Raw genomic sequence first — 17,381 nt, forward strand, 5'->3', positions numbered from 1 at the left:
CACAAACTGCACATAAACGACAGACACAGCCAAGACATATCCCATGAATTTCTCAGCAATCCACTTAGATGTTAGTGACTTTCTCCCGAGGAGTTTCAGCTCCTCTATTTTGAATATCTGGAGCAGAATTCTCCCAAGCACCTGCCAGCCGGTTCAATGGCGGTCATGAGGGGAGAATCTTGTGGGAGGTCCAGGAATCAGCTTTATGGTGGCATGAATTTACAGTGGGATCTTCGTCTGATGCCCACCGTGGTGTTCGGAAAACCAGTCAGAGGCCGATGTGAAACTAATTTGCATCCTGTTCATTCAATGAAGGCCCAACGCAACCCCCCACCTTTCCCCCCCACACCAGATTTTCCACGATGACAGGAGGAAAACCATTTGGAACAACGTGGCATGCAGATGTCAGGCCACGTCTCAACGATGCCCACAGAGTTCGGCCGCAACCCTGGACCCTGGAACAGCCTGTGCAACATCAGGCCTTCCCTGCCACTGATTACAGCACAAACACCCAGGTGCATAATCAATGAGGTCGCTGTTGGAAGATTTGGCATGTTTTCCTGTCAGCTGCCGCAGTGGGAAATACTCCACGTTCCCGCCTCCACCACGGCACTTGGCAAAATGGGAGAATTGTACCCCTACTCTCTGATTTCCCTCAAGCATTGCTCCATCTTAGATGTCCCTAAAACTGCTTGCCCACCAGCAGTTCAGTCTCTTCTCTAAGACTGTGTTCCACTGGATTTATAAGGCTACACCCCTTAATCTCATTACTGGCTGTCCAGATGCATGGAGCAGAGCACTTTAATAAGGACAGGGGGGGTTCACACCAAGTGAAATAAAAACCTTTGATTTATTTACAATTATTGTATATACAGCTCCAGGTAAATCCCTATTGGGTCTCTTGCTGGTTGATGCCTTACTGGCTGACCTTTGATACAATGCTAAAAGGAGTTCCCCTGCCCCTCAGTGTGGGAGCTCTTACTCCGCGGGAACCATGGGGTAGACAATCATTCCCACCCCATCAGCCCTGTGTCAGATATTACAAACAACACTGCTTTTGACCCAGTTACCAGCTTCACAGAGCCCAACAGCTGTGGTTCACTTCAGCTTCACTGGGCTGATGACTGCCCTGGGCTTCTCTTAGCCTGAATATTCCCAGCAGCATGAAGCTAGAAGCCTTTCACTACCTCCTCTAATTCCAGACTAATCTCAACAACCACCGCGTGCCATTGGCTGTTGTTCCCTCTGGCCCCCTGAACTGATCTATGTGGCCTGTTACTTTCTCCCAACAGGGTTCCACCCCTGCCCTAAGGCAGGATTGAGTGTATCAATGCAGGTTCTGCCATTAGGGCAGCATAGTATTACTGTGGTTAGCACAGTTGGTTCACAGCTCCAGGATCCCAGGTTCGATTCCCGGCTTGGGTCACTGACTGTGCGGAGTCTGCACGTTCTCCCCGTGTCTGCGTGGGTTTTATAGAAATTTTTTTTTTCATAGAATTTACAGGGCAGAAGGAGGCCATTCGGCCCATCGAGTCTGCACCGGCTCTTGGAAAGAGCACCTTACCCAAGGTCAACACCTCCACCCTATCACCATAACCCAGTAACCCCACCCAACACTAAGGGCAATTTTGGATGCTGAGGGCAATTTATCATGACCAATCCACCTAACCTGCACATCTTTGGAGGAAATGTGGGAGGAAACCGGAGCACCCGGAGGAAACCCACGCACACACGGGGAGGATGTGCAGACTCCGCACAGACAGTGACCCAAGCCGGAATCGAACCTGGGACCCTGGAGCTGTGAAGCATTTGTGCTATCCACAATGTTACCGTGCCGTCCTCCCGTACCAGCCTCCCCGAACAGCCGCCGGAATGTGACGACTAGGGGCTTTTCACAGTAACTTCATTGAAGCCTACTCGTGACAATAAGCGATTTTCATTTCATTTCATTTTCACACATCCAAAGATGTGCTGGTTAGGTGCATTGGCCATGATAAATTGCCCTTAGTGTCCAAAAAGTTTGGGTTGGGTTACGGGGATAGGGTGGAGGTGTGGGCTTAAGTGGGCTGCTCTTTCCATGGGCTGGTGCAGACTCGATGGGCCAAAAGGCCTCCTTCTGCACTGTAATTTCTATCATTTCTATGATTTCCCAAATGGAGGATTGAATGGACCTTTGGTCCGTTCTGTACCTTCAATGTTATAATCACCAGTCAACCAAAGATTACCTTTGTTAAGCTGACTTACAAAAATACATGGGCAAAAATCCAAATATATAGATTGCCTCACAAGAATTTTATTCTTATTTCCATCTATATCTATCAACTGACAACAAACAAAAGAATAGACCGTATTGAAAGTGGAAAGGGTTGAAAGAATCACTGCACTGAATAACTCGTGGAAACAAAAAAAATGATTTAACATTGCCATTTTACATTTAATCAAAGCTTTTAATTAAAATTTTCATGGCAGGATCTGACCTCCCATGGGGACACAATCAATTCTTCCAAAATTGGATGTATTATGAGAAAAACATAATTCCCCATTGTTAATTCAATCAGTCATATTGTGTCCTACACTAATGCTATAAATGTTAAATGGAACTATTAAACTAGTTTTCTTTATGGTAAGCTGTCAGCCAATGAGAATTAATGCTTATGTTGAGGGGAGGTAATAACAATATTGATTAAATTATCAGTTTGCCTGAACTTAGTGGCGGACTGTAGAATTGTGTCTGCAAAGAATATGAGAAAATCAAAGATGTTTGCTTGATTTGCAGTTGTAATTTCATAAAGTGAGAATGTCATTGAACAGTATGAAGCATTTTGCATAATTTTCTAATCACTTTCTTCTTTCTGACTTAATTATCAATGACTTTATTTGCCAGTTAGAAATGCAACAGACTTGACTTTCACTAGAATTACCAAACAAGGGATGCTTTTGAAAGCAAAGCATGGTTTTACATTACAGAAGTAAAATCAGGTTAGAAATATCTTTTAAGCAGCAAAATATTGTATGACCATTGGGTGACATTAAAAATATGATGATAGAAAATATAATAACGGAAGAAAATAGCACTTCACTGAGTAATACTGCCGAGTCTTCCCAATAAGACCTTGGGATTCAACCCAGCTTGGCACCATCCAGGACAAATCAGCCCGCTTGACTGAAGCCCCATCCACAAATATTCACTCCCTCCACCACTGACACCCAATAGCAGCAGTGTGTACCATCTACAAGATGCACTTCAGGGACTCAGCAAGGCTCCTTTGACAGCATCTTCCAAACACACAACCACCACCATCTAGAAGCATAAGAACAGCAGATAGAGGGGCACGGCATCACTGAGATGTTCTCCTCAGAACCACTCACCATTCTGACTTGGAAATATATCGTCATTCCATCACTGTCACTGGGTCAAAATCCGGAACTCCCTCCCTAGCATCACTGTGGGTGTACCTACACCACATGGACTACAGCAGTTCAAGAAGACAGCTCACAACCCCCATCTCAAGGGCAATTAGGGCTGGGTGATAAATGCTGGCCTAGCCAACATAGCCCACATGTTTTGAATGAATATAAAAAAAAGACCAACATTGGCCAGGTCCATTATATCCATCAAACGAAGATTGATCAATTGTGGGAAAGCTGATTAAGAATGAAGCTTGATAGGCTTAAAGCAATTTGCAAGTCAATCAGAATTGGAAAATATTTGCAATAATGGCAATTATTGGCTAAGGGGAGAGTTAGCATCACCTAAAATTTGGAGGGTTCACTGGATTGTGACATTAGCAATAGAGCTCAAATACTTGTCTTTTAACATTAAATACAAAGCATTTAAGTTCCAAATCGATATACAATTCATCCATCCTCCATAACTGGAATTCCCAAATGAAGATATGTAGGACAAAGTTTTCCCAGGCCATTGGACGCAGGGTTGAGAAGGAACACAGTGGTAAAGTCCCAGAAATTGAATTATTGGCATTCTGCCCACTTCTGGATTCCACGGGAAGTAATTGGAAGAGCGAGAAACCCCCTTACATGTATTAAATAAGGAGCTAAGAAGGTTTTGGTTATAGAAGGGTTGATCAGTAAGTTTGCGAATGATTCGCTAATTGGTGACATGATAAATAGTGAAGAGGATAGCCTTAGATTACAAACAGACTGGTCAGTTGGGCTGATCAGTCACACATTAAATTTAATCCGGATAATTGTGAGGTGATGTCTTGCTTGTCGTGCCCAAGTGCAAGGGAATACACGATGAATGGTAGGATGCTGAGAAGCACCAAAGATCAGAGGAACCTTGGTGTGCATGTACACTAGTCCCATAAGGTAGCAGGACCAGTAGATACAGTGGTTGAGAAGGGTCTTGTTACACGTGACTTTATTAGCCAAGGCATAGGGCGGGATTTACCAACCAACCCGCCACATGTTTTTTGGCGGGGAATGCGGGATCTACTGGTCTCGCCATTGTCAACGGATTTCCCATTGACAGTATCCCTCGTCGCTGGGAAGCCCATGTGTTGCCGTGGGCCTGGAATTTCCCACCCACGTGAACAACCAGTAAATCCTGCTAATAGAGTTTAAGTGCAGGGAGGTTATGCTGGAATGTATAAAACGTTGGTTGGGCCACAGCTAGAGTATTGTGTGCTGTTCTGGAATCCACATTATAAGAGGTATGTGATAATACTGGAAAGGGTGCAGAGGAGATTTATCGAGATGTTTCCTGGGATGGAGAGTTTTAGCTATGAAGAGAGATTGGGTAGACTGGAGTTGTTTTCCTTGGAGCAGAAGAGACGGAGGAGGGACATGATTGAGATGTAAAAAATTATGAGGGACATAGATAGAGTTGACAGGAAGGAACTTTCGCTGTTGGTGCCGTAGATTTAAGGTAACGGGCAGGATTTGAGGAAAACTCTTTCCACCCAAAAGGTGGTGGGAGTCTGGAACTCACTGCCTGAAAGGATGGTGGAGGCAGAGACCCTCATAACATTTAAGAAGTATTTAGATGTGAACTTGCAATGCCAAGGCATACAAGGCGATGGACCAAGTGCTGGAAAATGGGATTAGAATGATTAGGTGGTTGTTTTTGACCAGCGCAGACACGATGGGCTGAAGGGCCTTTTCTGTGCTCTGACTTTATGACTCTATGCTAAATTGTTGAGATTCTTAAGCAGCCAGTTATGAGCTGTTTTACTCTGAATCCTGGAATCCACATTCATGGAACCTGTTTCTTGTCCTGTCAATAACTTGCCAAGATCAGCACGGTAGCACACTTGGCTGGCACTGTAGCTTCACAGCGCAGGGGTCCCAGGTTCAATTTCATGCTGGGTCACTGTCTGTGTGGAGTCTGCATGTTCTCCCCATGTCTGCGTGGGTTTCCTCCGGCTGCTTCGGTTTCCTCCCACAGTCCAAAGATGTGCAGGTTAGGTGGATGGGCCATGCTAATAGCTCTTAGTGTCCAAAAAAGGTCAGGAATGGTTGTTGAGTTATGGGGATAGGGTGGGTGAGGGCTTAAATGGGTTGGTGCAGACACGATGGGCCGAATGGCCTCCTTCTGCACTATGATCTATGTTCTATGCTCTAAGGTCAACAAAGTGAGTACACAGCAGGAAGAGCTTCTTAAGAAAATATAGAACATAGAACATAGAAATTACAGTGCAGAAGGAGGCCATTCGGCCCATCGAGTTTGCACCGACCCACTTAAGCCCGCACTTCCTCCCTATCCCTGTAACCAAATAACCCTTCCTAACCTTTTTGGTCACTAAGTGGAATTGATCAACTGTAACCGCTTTGATCATTTACATGGAAGAGCTGCAACAATGGCCATTGAGAGACTGCTGTCTCTCTCAGAGAGGGTTTTCACTACTTGCAAGGTGATTTCCAACTTCTTGGAAGACACTTCACCAGTCAAGCACATTACTCACTTTCATCTGCACTTCCCTGCTTCTAGCCTTCTGCGTGACATAGGAGCAGCATAGGCAGTGCTATCTTCCACCTTAGCTGAAGATCAAGAGCAAAAGAGACATTGCAGCTCCATCAGCAGCAGCAACGCCAACAGCATGCTCCCCTCCACAAGGCAGATGAGTTACATTGGGAGACCCAGATGGATGGACAAGAGGCTCCCGATACATGGTTTAGAGCCAAAGAATTATCTCTCTCCCCCTTTCTGAGCATCAGTGCCTCAGGATATTCAGGTTCTGCCAGCATCCTCCTGGAACAAGACCACCTTCCAAGTAAAACAGTTGGACATGACCAATTGTCTGTCACTCTGTCACTGGCTACAAATTTCCACACTGCCCCCCCCTCCCCCCCGGTAACCACTCTCCCCCACCTCCCCCAGCCCCTCATCTGGATTTCTGCCTCTCACCAAGTTATGGGCTCTCTTCTCTTACAAGAGAAAGCAGAAAGATGTGAGAAGTTGGAATGACTCATGTGGAGAGATGAACATGAGATAGGAGTAGGAATAGATCATATGATCCATTGAGCCTGCTCCACTGTTCAATATGACCTTGGCTTTAAATCTCCTTTCTGACCTACTCGCCATATCCTTTGATACCCTGAAGGACCAACAATATGCCTCCCCCAGGCTTAAATATAGTCATCCATGGAACATTCACAACCCTCTGGGATACAGAATTCTAAAAACAATTGAAACTCCCTGAGTGCTGTGGTGTTCTGGGGCCAGGCAGCTTCCATCCTGAACCCTGGAGGCAGCCCCAGATATTGTTTAATAGGGCCTGACTTCTGCACTCCACATTGTTCCAGACCGCCAAATTCTATACCACCACCCTCCACCATTGAACCCACCAGTGGGGAATTGAGAGAATTTCATCCAATGTCCCCAGACATTTCTATCCCATCACAATCCTTGGATTTGTCCTGTCCCACTAGCAGGACAGACCCACAAGACAGACCCACAAGAGGTGGTGGCACAATGGTATAGTCGGGAGGACTGGGATTCCCCAGCATTGACTCTGAACCCAATGAGGTCTCATGGCATCAGCGCAAAATGGGAAAGGAAACCTGCTGGTTACCAATTACTGTCCCACCCCTTCAGCTGATGAATCAGTACTCCCAGTTTGAACAGCAATTGGAGGAAGCTCTCAGAGTGGCAAGGTCACAAAATGTACTCTGGGTGGGGATTTCAATAGCCATTAAAAAGGGTGGCTCGGTAGCACCACTACCGAGTGAGCTGACAGAGCCCTAAAGGGCATAGCTGATAAATTGGGTCTGCGAAATGTGGTGAGGGGTCTAACAAGAGGGAAATACCCACTTGGCCTTGTCCTCAGATATCTACCTGTCACAGTTCTATTTGTCCATAACACTATTGGTTAAAATGACAACCACACAGTCTGTGTGGAGATAAAGTTCCATCTTCACATTGAGCATACCCTCCATTGTGTTGTATGGCATAATGACTGTGCTAAATTGTACAGATGTTAAACAGTTCTGCAACTCAAATCTTACATCCATGAGGTGCTGTGGGCTATCAGCAGCAGCAGAATTGTCTGCAACCATAATCTGTAGCCTTGTGCCTGGCATGGTCCCCCACCCTACCAGAAATCCAGGGTATCAACCCTGAACCATTAAAGAGTGCAGGACGCTTGCCAGGAGTGGCATCAGGCATACGTAACAATGAATAGTGAAGCTACAACACAGGACTACTTCTATCCCAATCAGTGGGAGCAGTATGTCATAAATAAAACAGAGAGTGATCCTATAACCAATAGATCAAAGCTAAGGGGCGGGATTCTCCGACCCCCCTTTGGGTCGGAGAATCCCCGGCGGGGGGGGGGGGGGGGGGGGGGGGGTTGAATCCCGCCCTTCCGCCGGCTGCCGTATTCCCCGGCGCCGGTTTTCGGGTGGGGGAGGGGATCACGCCGCGCCAGTCGGAGGCCGTTGGCAGTGCCTCCCGGCAATTCTCTGGGCCCCAATGGGCTGAGTGGCCGTTGGTTTCTGGCCAGTCCTGCCGGCGTGGATTGGACATGGTCCCACATGGCGGGACCTGGCAGGTACGTTGGCTGGTGCAGTCCTCGGGGGGGGGGGGGGGGGGGGGGGGGGCAGAGGGGGATCCGACCCGGAGGGGTGGGGCCCATGGTGGCCTGGCCTGCGATCGGAGCCCACCGATCTGCGGGCGGACCTGTGCCGTGGGACCACTCCTTCCTTCTGCGTTGACCCCTGTAGACATCAACCATGGTGGGCACGGAGAAGACACCCCCCTGCGCATGCGCTAGAATAGGCCGGCCGAACTGCGCATGCGCTGAACCATGCCGGCGGTTTTGAGGCCCACTTATGGCTAGAATTTGATTGTTTTCCTGCAGTCCCCGTTTCCAATGTAAAGAGGGTGGTAATCATTCAAAAATCACCCTCACTGAATCTTTACACCACAGTATGCAAATTAATTGATCACAATAAACAACCAATCTAGTTTTCTGATCAGTTTAGTGTCGTCACAACCCATGCACACCCAAATATTTTGGAATCAGTCTGTTGAGTTCTTTGATGGTAGATTTATTGAGGTGGTCTTCAGAACCATTAGACGTGAGTCTCACTTGGTTCAGAAGGTAATTTTGTGAAACCTCTCGGAGGTTTTCAAATTGTGCATGAAGATAATAAAACATGAGTCTAGCTAACAGCTTTTACTTTGCAAGAATACCAATGGTGTTTGATTGATTTCTTTCACTGAGGTCTTATAAAATGAATAAATGCAATTTTCATGCTTCACTGGAGCCCAGTTGTTCCACCTTAAAGTAAAGGCAAATCACAGTTTATTTTGGAAAGCATCGTTCGGAGCAACTTGTGATTTCAGTTATAGGAGTGTTCTTCTGAACGGATGTAAAATGTTGGCTGGGATTCTCTGAAAATGCAGCTAATTGTTGAAACCAGCGTAAACACCAGAGTGTTTCACGCCGGTGTCAACGGGCCTCTTGGCCCAGCGATTCTGTTGACCACAGGGGGCCAGCACGGCACTGGAGTGCTCTGCACTGTTCCAACTGCCGTACATGGCCCTACACTGCTTGCTGCTGGTCCGCGCATGCGCGGAGTGGCCAGCCGCGGTCCGCGCATGTACGTGGTGGCCGCTTGCACTCCGGCGCTGCGCAACATGGTGGAGCCAAACGGCAGGCCGGCGCCGAAGAAGGTAGGCCCCCGCCCCAGATCACATGCGCCCGCTGATCGGTGGCACCTGATCGCGGGCCTGGCTGTCTTGGAGGCCCCCCTGGAGTCTAATCCCACCACCTCCTCACCAGGATGACCACTGCGGCCGCGGGTCCGAGCTCCTACCGGGTGGAACCATGTTAGAACCACGCTGGCGGGAACTCGGCCGGTTGACAGCGGAGAATTGCCGCAGGGGCCACTTTCAATGGCCTCCAACCCACGCCGCGTTGACTGCGCACACGCGGCTGACGGTAATTCTCCGGTCGCCAGTGAATCGCGTCCCGGCATCGCGGGCATCAACACCGATTCTCCAAGCCGGCACAGGCTCGGAGAATCCTGGCCATTATTTTAACTTAGCTTTTCTTTTAGGAATTTATATTGATTGGTCTGGTCTGCCCCAAACTTGGTTAGGCAAATAATCTTCGAAACAGGGCTCCCAGCATTTAGATTATCGCATCATATACGTTGTGTTATTTCCCGATATGCTCTAACTCAAAATTTGCAGTTATAGTAATGACAAACCAGGCAGCCTTCAGATTAATTAAACCCATGAAACTGATGAGAACTTGTGGCATTCATACATGAGCAATTAAATGCAAATATTCAGTCAGTGATGAGGCGCATCACACAGGCGACAATCTTTAGAAATTATTGTACTCATGAGAAATTCCCTTTTTACACTTTAATATTGCTGATAAAAGCATCGAAAAAAGGTTATGCCTTGTTAATAAAGTGCAACCGACTTTCGAATGGTGTGCTAAGTTACAGCTATTGCTGAACAATCTTTCAGTCCCTGGAAAACTAATTTTCTATTTGTCCCATGTTAATTTTTTTACATTCTGATAGTTGCATAGTGCATAATGGAAAATTTAAAAAAATGTTTATGATATTTCAACTTCTCATGTGTTATATCCAGATCTTTATTTTGCATAATGTAAAAAAAAATTTAAATGAAAGATAATCAATGCTTTGATTACCACCCTGCTTTGCAGCCTGTGAAAATTCTTCAATGTGATTGGTTGCCTACCCTATCTAATGACATCACTGTTTCTGGATGCATGGAGAATCCCTTGACTTGGCAGCAGATTCAAATTAGTTTTGCAAGATTGAAATCCACGCCATAGCAATCATTGTACAGCAATCATTTGTCATTGATCGCTAAATCCTAGTGCTTTTGTTAACAATATCATGATTTGCAAAGTTGTTGAAAGTTGATTTTCTACTGGATTTTTTTTAGAATGTGTTATTAACCAGTTGTCATTGCTTTAGTAAGTCTTATGCCAAAATCATATTTCTCCCTTCACAACCTACTGCAAAATTACCAGTCAGAGATGACAACAGGGCATGAGTGGGTTTTACCAGAAACCCATGCCAAATTTCAGCAGTGTGCTAGCTCCCCTGATTGAACTTCTGAAAAATGTTTAAAATTTCAGTGGTCATGGGAATGTCAGGAGGCATTCGAGAACCTGAAGACGATACTAACCACTGCACCAGTATTGATGGCGACTAATTATGCCAAGCATTTAAGATGGCAATTATTGTAAGTGATGGGGGGATTGGTGTGGTACTACTACAGGAAGACAAGGAGGGAACTGAATGACCAATCAGGTATTTCTCTCAGAAACTCAACGTCCACCAGAAGACATACTCAACTATTGAAAAGGCAACCTTAGGTTTGGTGTTGCCATTGCAACATTTTGACATTTATGTTAACAACAGTGTATCTGACACGCTTGTATATAGAACATAGAACATACAGTGCAGGAGGAGGCCATTCGGCAAATCAAGTCTGCACTGACCCACTTAAGCCCTCACTTCCACCCTGTACCTGCAACCCAATAACGTCTCCTAACCACTTTTTGGTCACTAAGGGCAATTTAACATGGCCAACCTTCTTCAGCCCATCACAGAATCTGATCGCCTATGTGTCTGTCAATAAAAGGTTAGTTGCAAATAAATGGCATAGCTCTGTTCTTTTCGATAACCACGAGTTATCAACCAAGGGTAATCAACCAAGATAACAATAATAGATTCAATTCTGGCCCCATCAGGGGAAAACCTTTGTTTGAAGCGGAGGGCACAGCTTAGAGAGAGAGTGAGAAAGAATGCTGTTCTAAAGAGTTGCAGAGAGAACTCTGTGAAAACTGAGCAGGCAAGTCAGAAAGCGGCTACTGTGGCAGACTTTGAAAAAGGATTCTGAACCAATGTCCCTGACAGAAGAAAAATTGCTTTGTAAATGCAAGTATTCTCTTTGTCTTTCTGTGAGAATGGAACAAGAGCTGTATGTTCATGTACAGTGTTGTTCAATGGGAATTCATGTGTTAAGGTTATGAACTTGCATGTAATCCGTTAGTATTAGAGCTGAATTAAAAGTTTAAATATTGTTTTCTTTTCTTTTGTTTTTAAAAAGTTTTTAAATAAAATAACAAAGCCCTATTTCTTATATTATCACTACTGGAACAAATCAATCTTTCCGCACCGCAGTAAAACTTAAAAAAGTTATGGCATCTGGTCCAGTCCCTTAGCCACTATTGAAAGCTGACCTGGCATTATCACCACTTGCTTTCATATAGTACCTTTCACATAGATAAATGTTCAGAAGAATAATCAGACAAAAGGCAACACTAAGACAAGAAGGGGATATTAGGATGGATGATTTAAAAACTTGATCAAAAGAGGTGGGAATTTGAAGAAGGTTTTAAAGCAGGTTGCGGAGGTAGAGAGACTGAGAGGTGTAGAAAGGGAAATTCAGAGCTTGGAGCCTAAATGGCTGAATATATAATAATAATAATCTTTATTGTCACAAGCAGGCTAACATTAACATTGCAATTAAGTTATTGTGAAAAGCCCCTAGTCACCACATTCCGGCACCTGTTCGGCTACACAGAGGGAGAACTCAGAAAGTCCAAATTACTTAGCAACACGTCTTTCTTGACTTGAGGGAGGAAACCGGAGAACCCGGAGGAAACGGCGAGAACGTGCTGTTTCCACACAGACAGTGACCCAAGCCGGGAATCTAACCTGGATATTGCCGTTGTGAAGCAACAGTGATAACCGCTGTGCTACCGTGCCACCCTTGGTAAGCTGGTAAGGGGAGTGAAGTATGTACAAAAGACCTTAGTTGGAGGAACAGAGAGTTCAGAAAGGGTTTTGGGGCTGTAGCAGATTATATAAATAGTGAAGGATATGGCCATGAAAGGATTTGAACATGAAAATGCAAATTTAAAATTGGATGTGGCTTCAAGAACCAAAGCATTGGGGATGCTTGTAACTGGCGGTGAACATTACAGGGGAAAGTGGTTCACATTGGCAAAAGGGAATTGTGAGATTATCTTTGCTTTCCAGAATTATCCTGGAGTAAGAAGCAACTTTGGCAGTGGAGGCTTGAAAGTAATTTATATTGTCTAGCCATATCTAAATCTGGATGGTTAATGCCATTGTGCAACAGGATTAAACTGTTCAGGACATTTTCTACACAGGACCAATTTTGTCGGGACCAAATCATATTGACTTCAGCTTCTGCATTGCAATGAACCAATAAAGGCAATGCACTCTGACATTATATACTACTCTGTTGCATATTGCTGCCAGAGCAGGTTTATTACTGTCAGTTTCAGAGCTGCTGAATTATTTTCCCATTGATCTATAATTTAATAATTTCAAAGTCAGCCAAATGGTGATTTCTGTGTTCCTTGAATGATGACAGCATAGGGCATTAGTAAACTATACTTACTTACTTCAGAAATGATGAAATTGAAAAACTGCAAACATCCAAATGTAATTTATGATGTATTTGAAAAACCGATGTCATTTGCCTCCTTGCTTCCAGCGAGGAAGCCAATTTCAGTAGTCAGTGAATATGTAAGGGTCTTGATGTTCCACAGCAATATGTTTAGAACAGTTAGTCGACCATGATTTTTCCTTTGGCACAGCTGCATAAATGCCAGGAATGCTGGTGAATAACTTGTGTCCAATAGGAGGGTAAAAGACCGTAATTCTGGCATTTTCTGGCTTTCCAGTAAGAAACTCTCCTTAAGGCTCTGCAAGGGAAATGTATTGGTCAACAACTTAATGACCCACAAATCCATTTTTTAAAATCCCGCCAGCCCTTGACATCATACAGTTAATACATTGTGAATGTGGATTTCACACAACCAGGAATCCAGTCCTGGCATTTGTTGGTGCAATTATAAAATAATTATCAGGAGGAAAGATTTGTGTGATAAATGAACGCATTGCGGAGCATATTTCTTTGGAAGTTAAGAAAGAAAATGTTTCCAGACGGCAGAACATTAAAATAGTGGGTCTGCCAGAGGGGATAGAGGACAGAGACCCAACAGGCTATATCACCCAAATGATGGGCAAGCTAGTGGGAAAGGAGGTATTCCCAAACCCACCGGAAATAGACAGGGCGCACAGGTCCCTCCGACCCAAGCATTGCACAAAAGCAAGGTAACATTTGGGATGTTATTCCCGGCCAAACTTTGGGTAACATTTGAGGGGAAAGAGCCGTATTTTAACAACCCAGCGGCAGCTGATGAGTTTGTCAGATCGAATAAACTGGGGAGAAGTACATGCAACCTCAATGAAAGACATGGGGACGGAAAAGGAAGGGAAAACCAGAACAAAGATCGGAGGACAGACCGCAAACAAGGACAATGGACCCATGAACTGTGCACATGTGTGTCATTCCTTGCGCGGGACTGAGCTGTCTTGTCTCAGAGCTTGTCTCCTCTCTCAATGCAATGCGGAGCAAGGCAAATGAGGGTGAGGAAAGCAAACAGGAGGGCGAGGGGCAGCAGGGTAGCATGGTGGTTAGCATAAATGCTTCACAGCTCCAGGGTCCCAGGTTCGATTCCTGGCTGGGTCACTGTCTGTGTGGAGTCTGCACGTCCTCCCCCTGTGTGCGTGGGTTTCCTCCGGGTGCTCCGGTTTCCTCCCACAGTCCAAAGATGTGCGGGTTAGGTGGATTGGCCATGCTAAATTGCCCGTAGTGTCCTAAAAAGCAATGTTAAGGGGGGGGTTGTTGGGTTACGGGTATAGGGTGGATACGTGGTTTTGAGTAGGGTGATCATGGCTCGGCACAACATTGAGGGCCGAAGGGCCTGTTCTGTGCTGTACTGTTCTATGTTCTATGTTCTATGAGACAAGGGCCAGCAGGAGAAAGGTTAAACAGGGCCAGAACTGGGCGAATATTGGGAGGAGGGCCACCGTATTAGCAAGGAGGGCCAGCATGGGAGGGCAGGTAGGAAGGAGGGCCGCGGCGCCCCTCTCAGCGGAGGGGGAGCGCCTGACACAAGAAGGGGAGGGAGGGCAGAAGGGGGGGGGGGAGAACTCAGGGGGGGGACAATGATACAGGGGCTAGGGGGGGGGGGGGAATCTGGGGGAGAACCCAGAACAAAAGAGAAGCAAAGAAAAGGGTGAGATAATGAAGCAGTGCAGACATAGGCCTCGGCGGGCAGGGATAAGGACGAGGAACCAAGAGGGTGCCGCAAACAGCCACTCGAGAGGGCATCAGGGCGGAGGGAGACCCCGGAGTGCAGGGGCGCACCCGTGTGGTGTACACACAGCTGGTGGGCGGATTGGGTGCCCCCTGGGCAAAGGGAAACCCCTGAGCACTGGGGCCCAACCCCATTGTGAGAGCGGCGGCTGCGGCCATTTTGGACAGCCCCCTAGCAAAGGGAAACCCTGGAGTGCAGGGGGGTGTCCACCAGGTAAGTATGGGTGATCCCACAGGACCGCGGGTTCAGAAACCCCTCACCAGGATTGTTACCTGGAATGTAAGGGGACTGAACGGCCCAGTGAAAAGATCCAGAGTGTTCGCCCACCTAAGAATCCTAAAAGCAGACATTTTAAAAAAAAATGTATTTATTCAAAGTTTTCAATAAGTTTACAAAACCCTCCAAAAAGGAAAATAAGACAAAGAAAGAAGGGCAACATGCCAACAGAACAGAACAACTTAACCCTCTAAATGATACAGTTTAGCAAATTAACACTAAATTCAAAACAGGATAGAGCATGCGCCCCTTACAAAAAGGAAAAGAAATCGCCCCCCCTCCCCGGGTTGCTGCTGCTGTTTTTTTTAAATTAAGGTTTTGTAAAATTTTATGTATTAAATAGTAATAATCTTAACACAGCAAATTAGTGAACGTTAATCTAGTGCATAAAGAGAATATACATCAGCAATCCACTAGACATTACCCCACGCGCCTCAATCCTCACACCCCCTCCCATCGGGGCACTCACCCCCCCTCCCCCCATGGGTCGCTGCTGCTGCTGAAGTGTTAATTTTCCCTGCGAAGTCAGCGGACGGTATTGTGCCCCCGCTCAACAGCTGCAGTTCTGTACCATTGGCAAAGTTATTTACACACATATGTAGGCATCCGTTCGTGGTGTTGTCCCTTGCTTCTCCCGGACGGAGTTCGCTGCCGTTGTCGTCTCGTGTGCACTTCCGCTTCTGCGGCCCTCCCGTCTTCCCCATTTTCTCTGTTTCTGTGGATGCCAAGTTTGTTAACGTTTCCCTGCCTCCCCCCTCCCCTTCCCTGGCTCTCCTCTATTGTTCCCTGTCTCTCCCCTCTGCCCCTCCCCGACTCTGCACTCCCCCCCCCACCCCAGCCCTGTGGTTTGCCTTTCCTTCCTCTTAGATTTAGCTGTCCCTCCCCCCCTCTCCCGGTCTATCTCTCCCTCTCATGCTTTGGCTACTTTCCCGTTTCTTGGCAACCTGGCTGCTCTTCTGCTTGTTTGTTGGCCACGAACAGGTCCCGGAACAATTGGGTGAATGGCTCCCACGTTCTGTGGAAGCTGTCGTCTGACCCTCGGATGGCGAATTTGATTTTCTCCATTTGGAGAGTGTGGTGGTATGATTAACAGCTGCCTGCCATTGGTGCAGAACACCGGCTTACCATTGGCCCTGGTCGGTCATGTGCCTCTTGACCGATTGGCTGAGACCAGTCATGTGACGTCTCCCCGATTGGTCGAGAGGCTGAGTTAACCCCGCCTCCAGGGCGAGGTATATATACCCAGCACGCCCGGCAGTCAGCCATTTACAGTAGTCGACCGCAGGGCTAACATCTACCTTATTAAAGCCTACTTTTGTACAGCAACTCGTCTCGCGTTCAATTGATGGTTCATCAATTTAATAAGCTAGAATTTTGAAGATGGAGCTCCGCATCAGCCCGCAAACTCAGAACGCTTCAGAAATCTTTAAACATTGGCTGGCATGTTTCGATGGTTACCTGGCGTCCGCAAACAGCCCCCCCCCCACCATGGCACAGATGCTTCATAGCCTCCACTCCAGCGTGGGAATGGCGGCCTACGCGATGATTGCGGAGGAAAAAGATTATGACGCGGCCATGGATAAGCTGAAAGGACAGTTTCTTAAACCGGTAAACAGAGTATTCACCCGACATCTGCTGGCTACCAGACAACAGCTCCCCGGTGAGTCATTAGACGATTTTTACCAGGCCCTCGCTGTCCTGGGGAGGAATTGCACCTGCCTCCAAGTTTCAGCCACGGAGCACATGGAAGTTCTGATTAGAGATGTTTACATGGCTGGGATGGTCCGCCGCTATCCGCCAGCGGATGCTGGATAAAGACGACCGCAGCCTAACTGAGGCACGGACTCTCTCCACCTCCCTGGAGGTTGCCGATTTAAATGCCCACGCCTATGTCCCCAGCTGCGCTGCAGCACCCTGGGCCTCCTGGCACACTTCCCTACCGCCATCCGCTGCTCCCGACTCCCCTCAGGCCTGCGCCGCGGGACGCCCCGAAGGGCAGCAGGGTAGCATGGTGGTTAGCATAAATGCTTCACAGCTCCAGGGTCCCAGGTTCGATTCCGGCTTGGGCCACTGTCTGTGTGGAGTCTGCACGTCCTCCCCCTGTGTGCGTGGGTTTCCCCCGGGTGCTCCGGTTTCCTCCCACAGTCCAAAGATGTGCGGGTTAGGTGGATTGGCCATGCTAAATTGCCCGTAGTGTCCTAATAAAAGTAAGGTTTAAGGGGGTGGGGGGGGGTGTTGGGTTACTGGTATAGGGTGGATACGTGGGTTTGAGTAGGGTGATCATTGCTCGGCACAACATTGAGGGCCGAAGGGCCTGTTCTGTGCTGTACTGTTCTATGTTCTATGTTCTAAGTCCGCGGGGCCCCGCTGCTATTTCTGTGGGTTCGCTAAACACCCTCGCCCGCGCTGCCCGGCCTGCACCGCCCTCTGTAAGAGCTGCGGGAAGAA

The sequence above is a fragment of the Scyliorhinus canicula genome, chromosome 13 (genome assembly GCF_902713615.1).
Source record: "Scyliorhinus canicula chromosome 13, sScyCan1.1, whole genome shotgun sequence".
NCBI classification, from domain to species: Eukaryota; Metazoa; Chordata; class Chondrichthyes; order Carcharhiniformes; family Scyliorhinidae; genus Scyliorhinus; species Scyliorhinus canicula.